Source organism: Nansenia antarctica (genome assembly GCF_963989245.1).
Source record: "Nansenia antarctica genome assembly, chromosome: 2".
NCBI lineage: Eukaryota > Metazoa > Chordata > Actinopteri > Argentiniformes > Microstomatidae > Nansenia > Nansenia antarctica.
The window spans coordinates 77,057,981-77,068,740 of NC_137675.1; positions in this window are offsets into that span (position 1 = coordinate 77,057,981).

Below are 10,760 nucleotides of genomic sequence, written 5' to 3' on the forward strand. Positions count from 1 at the left end.
CCTGTTGTTATTGTTGAAGACATGATACCTGTTCCCACATTTCTCAACAAGCTGCTGGAGGTCCTCCCCTTCACTCTCAATGTACTGCTCGATGCTTGTGTCTCCCATATAGTCCCCATGGGTGAACAGCAACATAGTGTGACTCCAGACTCTATCACCGAGAAGCTCCAGGTGTTCCTCTACAGATACCTTCTCGTTCTTTTTAAATAATAAATCCACTGGTATGACCAGGAGGAGAGCATGGGGTCCTGGGGGACACAGAGACGCACTGAGCACAATCTCCTGTTTAACCAGCTCATATATATATAGAATGGGGGAATGGAGTGCTCAACCCGTTACCAAACTTCAGAGTGCAGTGTCACAAGGAGATACACAGAATGGAAGAACCAGCACTCGCTAGAAATACTTTATAAGGTTTTAATGCATACTGTAATTGCAGCAAGTGCTGTTTTTTCCTTTTTGCCCATGGAACACACACTCTGCTTCAGCTAATTTCATGTTCACAGGCTCTCTGATTACTTGAACTAAACGAGTGTTTCAGTACATTTGAAAATGAAATTATATTGGAAAGTGAAAACAGAGCCTCTGTGGACCCCAGCAGCACAACCCTCAGCTCTGAGAGATGGAGGGAGTCACCTGTCACAGACATATATGGAGAGTATCATATAGCCAACTGTTCATTAGTTAGACTTGGTAGCCAAGAAGAGTTTAGTTTTGAGTTAACCCCTGAACTGTACACTACACATCTCTAAAGGCCAATCCCACAGCTTCATAGCAAAGCATGGTGGGGGATAACATTTTCTTTAAAAATTTAATTATTTAGGACTGTGCTGTGTATTTCTTATTGGATATTCCTTATATAATTGGAGTATATATATATTTTTCAATAATTTCAAATATTTCAGAATGTAAAATAGACAAGTGTGATACAGAACATCTACATCATAACATCAATGAAAGACATAAACCTACCTTTCATTGATCTGAGGGTCTCTCTCTGTCTCTGCACCTTCATCTGCCTCTGTTTCGCTCTCTCCGTCTCTGTCCTCCTCTTCTCCTCCACTGCCTGTGATAACTTCCTGTCTATCTCATAATGCCTGCCTCTGTTTCCTGCCACCATCTCCTCTATCTTCTCCAGCAGCTCTGTGACCTGAGTGCCATCACCCCTGTTGTTATCGTTGAGGACATGATACCTGTTCCCACATTTCTCAACAAGCTGCTGGAGGTCCTGCCCTTCACTCTCAATGTACTGCTCGATGGTTGTGTCTCCTAAACAGTCCCCATTGGTGAATAGCAACATAGTGTGACTCCAGACTCTATCACTGAGAAGCTCCAGATGTTCCTCTAAAGATGCTTTCTCTTTATCTTTAAATGATAAATCCACTCGTATGACCAGGAGGAGAGCATGGGGTCCAGGGGGACACAGAGACGCACTGAGCACAATCTCCTGTTTAACCAGCTCAGACGTATGTTCAACAAATGCATATCTCAACCATCCTGGAGTGTCAACCACAGTGACCTGCCTCCCTGCTACTTCTCCCTGTCTCTTTAAACACTGAGCAGTTCTCGCTAACCTAAACTCCTCTCTGCCCAGGATGGTGTTTCCTGCTGAACTCTTCCCTTCTACTTTATTCCCCAGCAGCACAACCCTCAGCTCCTCTGTGGTGCCTGTAAAGAGAAGTGGTTTGCTACAGTCAGAGACAAAGTTGGGAATTGTGGTCACTATTAACACAAGGAGATACACAGAATGGCAGAACCGGCACTTGCTAGAACTATTTTTTAAGGTTTTAATGCATACTGTAACTGCAACAAGTGCTGTTTTTTCCTTTCTGCCCATGGAACACAAAACTAGCATTTCTATCAATACGTTTGGTACTAAGTTAAACCCTGAACTGTTAACTACAAACTTCTACAAGCCCATCCCACAGCTTCATAGCAAACCAAATGATGGGGCTGCCATTTGGTTAAATAAAAAATAATAATAATTCAAGACTGTGCATAATAGACTGCAAATTACTATGCCACATTAGCTATTCATGTACTAGTTTTGGGCCCAAAGTGTAATATTAAGTTTGATTTGTTGACAGTGAAAATGTTATACAAATTGAAAGAAAAAAGATATTATTTCACACAATTACTCTTAATACAATAGGAGATATTTATAAACGCTCATCAAGATTTGAGGCCATGTTTGTTTTTGTTTTCCTCTCCTTGTGTCTGTACTCCTCTCTTGACTCTGAAGCACTGATTGACCAAAACATTAGATGAGATTGTTGTCATGTTTCTCACTCTGGAACCAATGCTTAACAGCTCTAGAATTTCAAACATGGACGAAAACGTCTCTATGTCAGGGGTGTGCAATCTTTCCACAGATGGTCGATGTGGGTGCCTGTTTTCGTTCTAATCAAGCAATAACACATCTGGATCAACTATTCAAAGAATGCAGCCTTGCATCACTTCAAATCCAAATTGTATTTGTCACTTGTCGCATATATATTTATTTGTCACTATTTGGCACTTGTCGCATACTGTTGTAATTGACATAGTGAAATGTTTCGGGATCTTGCTCCACGCTCAACAATTTGATTGGTGACTTAAATATGGTGTGTTGCTGACTGGTTAAGAATGCCTGCCCTGCACCCACACCTGCCCTACATGAATAAAACCCAGAGAAAGTGAACTAAACAACAGGATCAGTCAGAGGAAAAGTTCACTTACCTCCCCTCTTCTTTGAGTCAAATGAAACACATGGATGTAAAGAGCCAGAGCACTGTGACACGAGGAATGGCGTTCAAAGGCTGCCTCTACTTTTTATCTGCTCCAAGAACCACATGATCAAACCGGTTAGATGCTTACTGTACTTGCATGAAAACCTGCAACAGAAAGAGCCACATTCACATGCACGCACACCCACGCACACGCACACACCTACTTTCCTCAATCAGGGATGTGCCAGAAATCAACTTTAGGAAAACTGCTTCTCTATCGTGTCAACGGCAGTTGCAAGCAGACAGTATAGCTAGGGAGGTTAAAGGGGCCATTGTTTGTGTCGAATGCAACAAAACACTGGAGGGCCTCCCCGTCACTGGTAATGTGCTACTGTCTAATGTTTGTGTCCCTCAGATACAGTAGTCCCCACAGTGATTCCTGATAAGCACTGATCAAACTGGTCAGATGAGGAAGCTGGCTGGCACTGAGGGATGCCTGCATGCATACCTATGTTCTATCATAACAACCTCACACTCTGGAACTAGAGCTGCAATCATGGTTGTTCAGTTAGTAACTATTGAACAAAATGCATCTATCTATCTATCTATCTATCTATCTATCTATCTATCTATCTATCTATCTATCTATCTACTGTATGTGGTTAAGGTCCATGAAGGACCAATTATTGATGTTAAACATGAATTAAATCTCGAGAAAAGACCACTAGATACAGTATATGCAGTATTGACACAACTAAGCCAATGATTCAAATCAAATTAAACTTTATTTAAAGTGCACAAAAACATACATCACCACATACTCCACACAAATCAAGATAGAGGGAGAATTAATTACCCAATAAAATACATAACAATTCACGTGATATTCTTTAATGGTATGCATATTATTGCATGTCTGTCTATACATAAACCAATATCAATTACAGCAAAAGGGCTTGTGTCCTCTCCCTGTATGATGTGAATGCCAGCAGCATATAGCCAGAGAGTGGTTTACTGTCTTTGACAGGTGGCTCTTTAAGACTAGAAATGTCCTCCTTTGTCCCTCTGGGTTGACTGGGTTTATCTCAGCCAAGTCATACACATCTGACCTCTACTGGTGGAACTTTAGGGCCACAACCACTAGAGGGGGCTACACTTTTTTTCCCCTTTTTTTTTGGAGGACTGATGGGTCCATTGAGTCCATCTTAATGCAAGGATAATAGTTAATGTCATTCTGGAATCAATGTCTTTGTTTTTATAGGGTCTCTGATTTGCATAGGAATCAATGATCAGGTTGTCATTATAAATTGAGCAAATGGAGAGGAACAAAACTATTCAGGAATGTGACCCTGAGGCCTGGGGAGATAAACATGTTGAATGGTGGAGAGGAAAAAGCACAGTCGATGGGACAACATCATCTCAGTCACTCTACAAAATTGGTCTATAACCAAGTGGCCCCCAAAAAATCTTTGATGCTCCCAGTTTCTGCACCATCACTCGTGTGATGAATAGTGGTAGCTGTATCAATTTATGGGTATATTTGTCATTGGCAGGGACTGAGGAGTTTGTCAGGATCAAGAGAAAAGTATACAATGTGAGAGTTGGTAGTGACATCCTAATCTACACAGTGTGTAATTGATTCCTATGCAAATCAGAGGCCCTATAAAAACAAAGATATTGATTCCAAAATGACATTAACTATTATCCTTGCATTAAATACGATATTTGCATATTTTCACCCGATTGGATCAGACGCGACTCTAGAGGCGGGGTTTACTTCCACACTGGGGGCGAGAGACTCTCCTGCGCTGGGAAACCTTCCTACCTTTACGTCTGATTAATGGACCTTGGTATCACCAGACCGACACTAGTTCCGTACTGAGCCTTTGCTAGTAGTCCGTAGGAGTCCGCCCAGTAGGAGTAGGGCCTCTGGTAAGACCGAAATACTGCAGTATCTCACTGTACAATGATATACATTGAGACAAAGAAAAATCTTTAGGGGGGAAATTATTATGAAGTAGCTTACTTTGATTAAATATGTTTATTTTACTTTGGTCGTACCAGATTCCCTTGGGTTTTGAACTTCATAGTCTACCTTACTAAATAACTAATCATCAGGTGTTACTGTCAACCAGTGGTGTAGTCTAGTTTTTTCTAGTGGAGTCGACAGCCGTGCTGATATTCAGTATAACGTTTTACTGCGTTCAATACCAACCATACACGCACTCATAACGTACTGTACCACATGGACAATGTCAGCAAGTCAATGAATGACAATGAACCTGATAATACGCAATGATCAGGATCTGTGTTCAGAAAGTGTCAGGTTGATGTCATTATGTTAAATGGTTTTGAAGCGACAGCTTAAGTGTTTCTCCATCCTTTCTCTCAGGCGGGTACACAGTAGGACAGCTTAAGTGTTTCTCCATCCTTTCTCTTGGTACTGTTTACAGGGTCATATTGATCCAGGACATTATTGGGATTTAAAGCAATACAGAAATAACATAATATTGTCTTTATACGATATAGATAAAATACTGTATATGTAGGCCCGGATTAACCCCCTAGGGTGCCCTAGGGTGACCAGACTTGATGTGTGCCCCCCCCCCCCCCCCCTACTATCTAGCCTACTAAGGTACTACTTAGTACCTACTAACCCTTCACCCATAATGTCTATCGACTAGTGCTACTGTGCATGATATTTCTATTGTAATCATGGGAGATAAATGTTCAAAGAAGAAACGAAAGCAAACGCTGTTGGGGGGACTGGAGATGAAGACGTTAGGACCACGGCAAATCAAATGAAGAACTACAAATCCCAGATGACAGGGAGATGACGTATGACGGCTCTGATGCATCAACCCCTATTTCATTAATTTTCTCTATATAACGACGTCGATCATTGATCGGCAACGACACTATATAATAGTTTGCCTAACTGGCCATCGGATTTGGGCTCCTAATATCTAAAAAGCACTACGGTTTTCTTATTTTATCGGATTAAAGTAGCGAAGACCAGAAATTCCCATTGACCGCCATTCAAACTTCTCCGCTTCTATCACCCAAAAAGGGGCGTGGACATTACGGGAGGGGAAAGTACCCGGATGCGTTGCTCTGATGAATCGCGCACTTGTCTATGACTGGGGTGGGGGGGGGCACTTACACCGAACTCGCAATTATTTATCTTTTTATAAATTATAGTCTAAATATAACCGTTAGTTTTGTACCTGTGTGGATGACTTCCAGTAAATATAGCCTTTATTTAAAAAATGTGCGCAAAATATTTTAAAGGTCTCTTCATTGTCCGAATAATTTGGTGCCCCCCCATTGGCTGGTGCCCCAGGGCATTCACCCGATGCAATATATGGATAATCCGGGCTTGTGTATATGGCTAATGTTTGATATAGATAACATACTGTATATGGCTGTTTGCTATAGATAACATACAGTATATGGCTAATGTCTGCTAGATTTAACAATGAAAGTGTAATTAGTTTTTTTGTGATAAAGTTGTGAACTATGTAAAGAAATCCACTATAATGAAGTCATGAGTGGTTGGGATGTAACAATATTGCAACTTTATGGCAGGTGTGTGTGTGTGTGTGTTTTTGATATTCAGAGAAATGGCAGGTGATTTTGAAAAGAAAAGAAACACAGTGAGAGAATCTTTATGGACCAGGAGTAAAGGGGGGAGGGGGGGTTGTCTGTATGGGGGGCGGAGGTGGGACATTTGCTTTTGGCAATATTGTCTCTAACATGGTGGAGAGGGGTGAGTGAAAGACGTGTGCATGCAAGTGTTGAGAGCAAATTAGAAATGAAGGTAGTGTGACAAGAAGTTAAGTCACTTTTTTGTTTGATAATAACCATGACCGCTCTGTTTTCATCTACAATTTCCACCCTCTCATTATTCTCGGGGCAAATTGACTCGAACATCAGATCAGGGAGATAAATGTGTGTGTGTGTGTGTGTGTGTGTGTGTGTGTGTGTGTGTGTGTAGCATGTGTACTCAATGAAAATCTTTTATGTTGTTCACAGAAAATAAGCCAAGGCCATGGAGTTTCAGGTTTAAAACTGATCAATTGTATATTTTTTCTTTTAGTACAAATTTAAAAACAGGTAATTTTGACCTGAAAACCATTCCTAGATGATTCCAATGTAGGCCATACAAAGTCAATAATCGCAACATACAGTTTCCTTTATTTGTTTGAAATAAAACTGCTTCTCAAGTGGTCTATCTATCTAATGTCCAAACAGCATCTGACCAACTGGCCATAAGACAAACAAGTCAACAGGTTTTTAGGACCCAGCTCTGGCTTCAGATCACAAAATGAAAAGAGTACCACATGTTCTCAGCTCAAGCTGATCTTTGATGATTCTTTGGCTTCGTCGATCACCCTGAAGACTCCAACCTTCTCCTGTTTGGAGCTGCTCTTGGTCTTGTCTGGAGGAAGAACAATGGTTTACATCAGCCAACACATAAACGAGAACCCAAAACCATAGCCATGTTCCTGAAAGCAGTAAACATGACAAGAGCTAGCATATACTCAGGGCCGCTTTAAGGGTGGGCTAGCTGGGGCGGTGGCACAGGGCCTCGCGCTTTGGAGGGCCTCGCGTGAGGCAGGGTAAAAAAAAAAAAAAAAGTTTTTGTTTTTGGTTTTTGGTTTTTTTGGTACCCTGGCTGGCGAGGCCCTCCAAAGCGCCAGGCAAGGGACCATATTATTATTTTTGCCTTTAATACATTTCTAAATGTTCACACATGTGATAATCATAGTCAATCATACATCTAAAATCTAGCATACCTGTAGGACAGGGAGATTCTTAGCAACAGAAAAAAGTAATTTCCCCCTATGACACCTTACGTGAAACGTGAAAATAATTTTTGGGCGCGCGTTGACACTTGTTGTGCATAGTGACTGCTTAGTGCAACGGACAAAATGCAGAGGGAACGAGACCGAGGAAGAAAATGTTAATCGGGTGCTGAAAAAAGAAATACAATTAAAAGAAAGGAAGGCTTCAGGGCCTCGCTTAGAGGTTCGTTCGAAACATTTCTAAAAACAAGTGAGGCTCCCGTTAGCACCGAAGAAGCTAACGTTACTGCTAGCACTAGCAATGCTAGTAGTAGCACGGCACAGCCCCCCCTGAGAGGCAAAGATGATGTCTCTGAGGTGGAGGAGGACAACTGCTACACCGGCAGCAGTGGGGCTGCCCAGCCCCAGGTGATGATGGTCAGGAGTGGCGAAGTAGAGGATACGGAGGCGGAAGATGGAGCTACTCAGAGCAGCAGCAGGGCTGAGAGTGATGGAACGCAAGACGAGCCTACAGTGTTAGATATGTCATGTATGATGATCCTGGTAAATTGGCCGGTACATATGGACTCTACAGTTACAGAAGTGATCATTAGAAGAGGTCCCCCAAAGATGAAACCTGGATTTAGTTATCCTAAAAATAATGAGAACAGGAACTTTAGTGAAACTTTATTTCTCCGAAAACTACCAAATGGGGAAAAAATAGAAAGAAAGTGGCTTGTGTACTCTCAAAAACGGGACATGTCTTTTTGCTTTTGCTGTAAGCTTTTCAACATAAAGGATAGGCCTACATGGTGGTGAGTAACATCTCTATTCATGTCAATAATGGCTTGTGCATATTTAATGTTGGGTATGATGACTGCTTTATCCTAAATCCTAATCCTTTACGAGTATAAAAGGTTTGAAATGAAACAAACATGGTTGTAAACTATCTAAATAAGTAGATATGCTATTGTCTATCAGCACAGCATGTGAGCGCATTTCTTGCAATATATCGGTGCGTGCGTGTCGCGCGGTTATAACAGTAGCCTACATCATTATAAAAGGCCTCGCACAGCTCTTTATTAGAATATGGAAACCCTTATTTGACCACCTGCCACGTGACGTTGCGAGTCTGTGTATTGATTAGTGTGTTGTGCTGACTGATGAGCTTGTGAAAGGTGCATATTGACCCCCATTTTTTTATTTTAATTTTAATTTTGTGTATATGTATGTATATATTCAGATTCAGATAACGTTTATTGCCATTATGCATACACATATAGGAATTTGCTTTGGCGTTACAGTAAGTGCATTAATATGCATATATAGTGTATATATGTGTACGCGTATGTATGTATGTGTATGGGTATATATATAATGTGTAATTTATGTTTGTTTGTCTCTCGTATGTGGGTATTGTGGAGGTTTGTTTTGTTGATTCAATGTAGTGTTATGTATTGTGTATCTAAATCTAATTAAAAAAAAGGCAAAAAAAAAAAAAAAAAAAAAGGCCTCGCAAATCTGACTTCGCACAGGGCCTCGCATATCTCCCAAGCGGCCCTGCATATACTGTAGGCAGGCATGCTGTGAAAGGTGGAAACAGGGTGGTGTTCAATCTATTCACTACAAACAAAAGAGAGAAAATAAATACAAGCGTGGAACTTAAAAAGGAGCAAGGCGTAGAGTAGGTCTGTTGGAAATATGCCACCTCTGGCCACTGTGGTGAAATTCAGTTCAAATGGTAAATGGACTGCACTTATATAGCGCTGCTCCAAAGCTGCTCCAAAGCGCTTTACAACGGCCTCTCATTCACCCATTCATACACACATTCACACACCAATGGCGGCAAGCTGCCATGCAAGGCGCCGGCCCGCTCACTGGGAGCAATTTTGGGGTTCAGTGTCTTGCCCAAGGACACTTCGACATGTGGCCAGCCGGGGCTCTGATCTGCCAACCTTGTGATCATTAAACGGCAACTCTACCTCCTGCGCCACAGCCGCCCCAGTTCAAAGTTTAACATCCTCCCTAATGATACTACTACTACTACTACTACTACTACTACTAATAATAATAATAATCCCCTGAAATGGACATGGAGTGTCTGACATTAGCTGATGTGTTTCAGCATGGGTGCATGATTTGAAGAGGCCACCAGAACACCCTCCCCTAGAACACCCCTACTGGCCAGTAACAACATGTTTGTATGCAAACTAAGTGTCTTAGAAAAATAGCTTTTCAGGACCAAAAACACTGTTCGAAAATGAGACACCTCATTCCCTGAGCACTACTGATTAAACATAGTCATTGCATCATCGGGAAGCTTTTGGACAGCTGCTTTTTTGGGGGTTTTCTTACCGACTGGATTGATGGCGATGAGAGTGCCTTTGTGCCAGGTATTGGTGTCAGTGTTTCCCCTAGGTTTGCTGCCTTGGGGGGGTGGCATGGACCGTGGCATGGACCCCCCCCCCCCCCCAGGGGGTAAGACCCTGCGACATACCAGCGTCATGTCCAGGGGGTGTACTAACTTGTACATTAAGCCGCCTCACGCTACGGAAACAGGAGATAGGCTCCTTCCCTATGGGCCATTAGGCTCGAGAACCATCGGTTCTCAAGGCTACTTACTTATGGGGTCTTGACTACCTGTCCACTTTCTCACCTGGTTCTTGCTCTCTCTCTCTCTGGTGTGCCGACACCATCCTGCTCTCTCTCCTTCTCTCCCTCTCTATCCTCCTCTCTCCCTTTTGCTGTCAACCAAAAGGCAAACATAACAACCAGAGTATTTATAATCTAATAAGAGGTATAAATTGATCCATATCAATTTATAACATAATTATAATTGAATTTTGAATTGCTGTGGGCAATGCAGTCAGATAATGTCATTTTGACATTACTCTCTCACCTGGAGAAAAAAAACATGTCCAACTATACTATACAAAACAGACATTTCAAATGCTTCAATCCACTGTCCATGTACTGTAAATATGCCATTATGGTATTACCAATGAAGCCCAATTCTAGCAGAATAAGAAAGATTGTATATCTAATTTAACTTAAGTAAAATAATAAAGTGCCTCCAGTTAGCTCTTTAGCTGGCATGTGTGCAGCAAACTAGCTCATCTAATCACCTCTGAGCTAGCTAGCTTGATAGTTCTTTGACACTATTTACAATGGAATTATAGTCATTGTCAAGTGTCAGTCAGACACTTTCTAGTCACAATAATAACAACCAATTTTAACCAACTTGCTCTGTCAGAACACTCAGCAA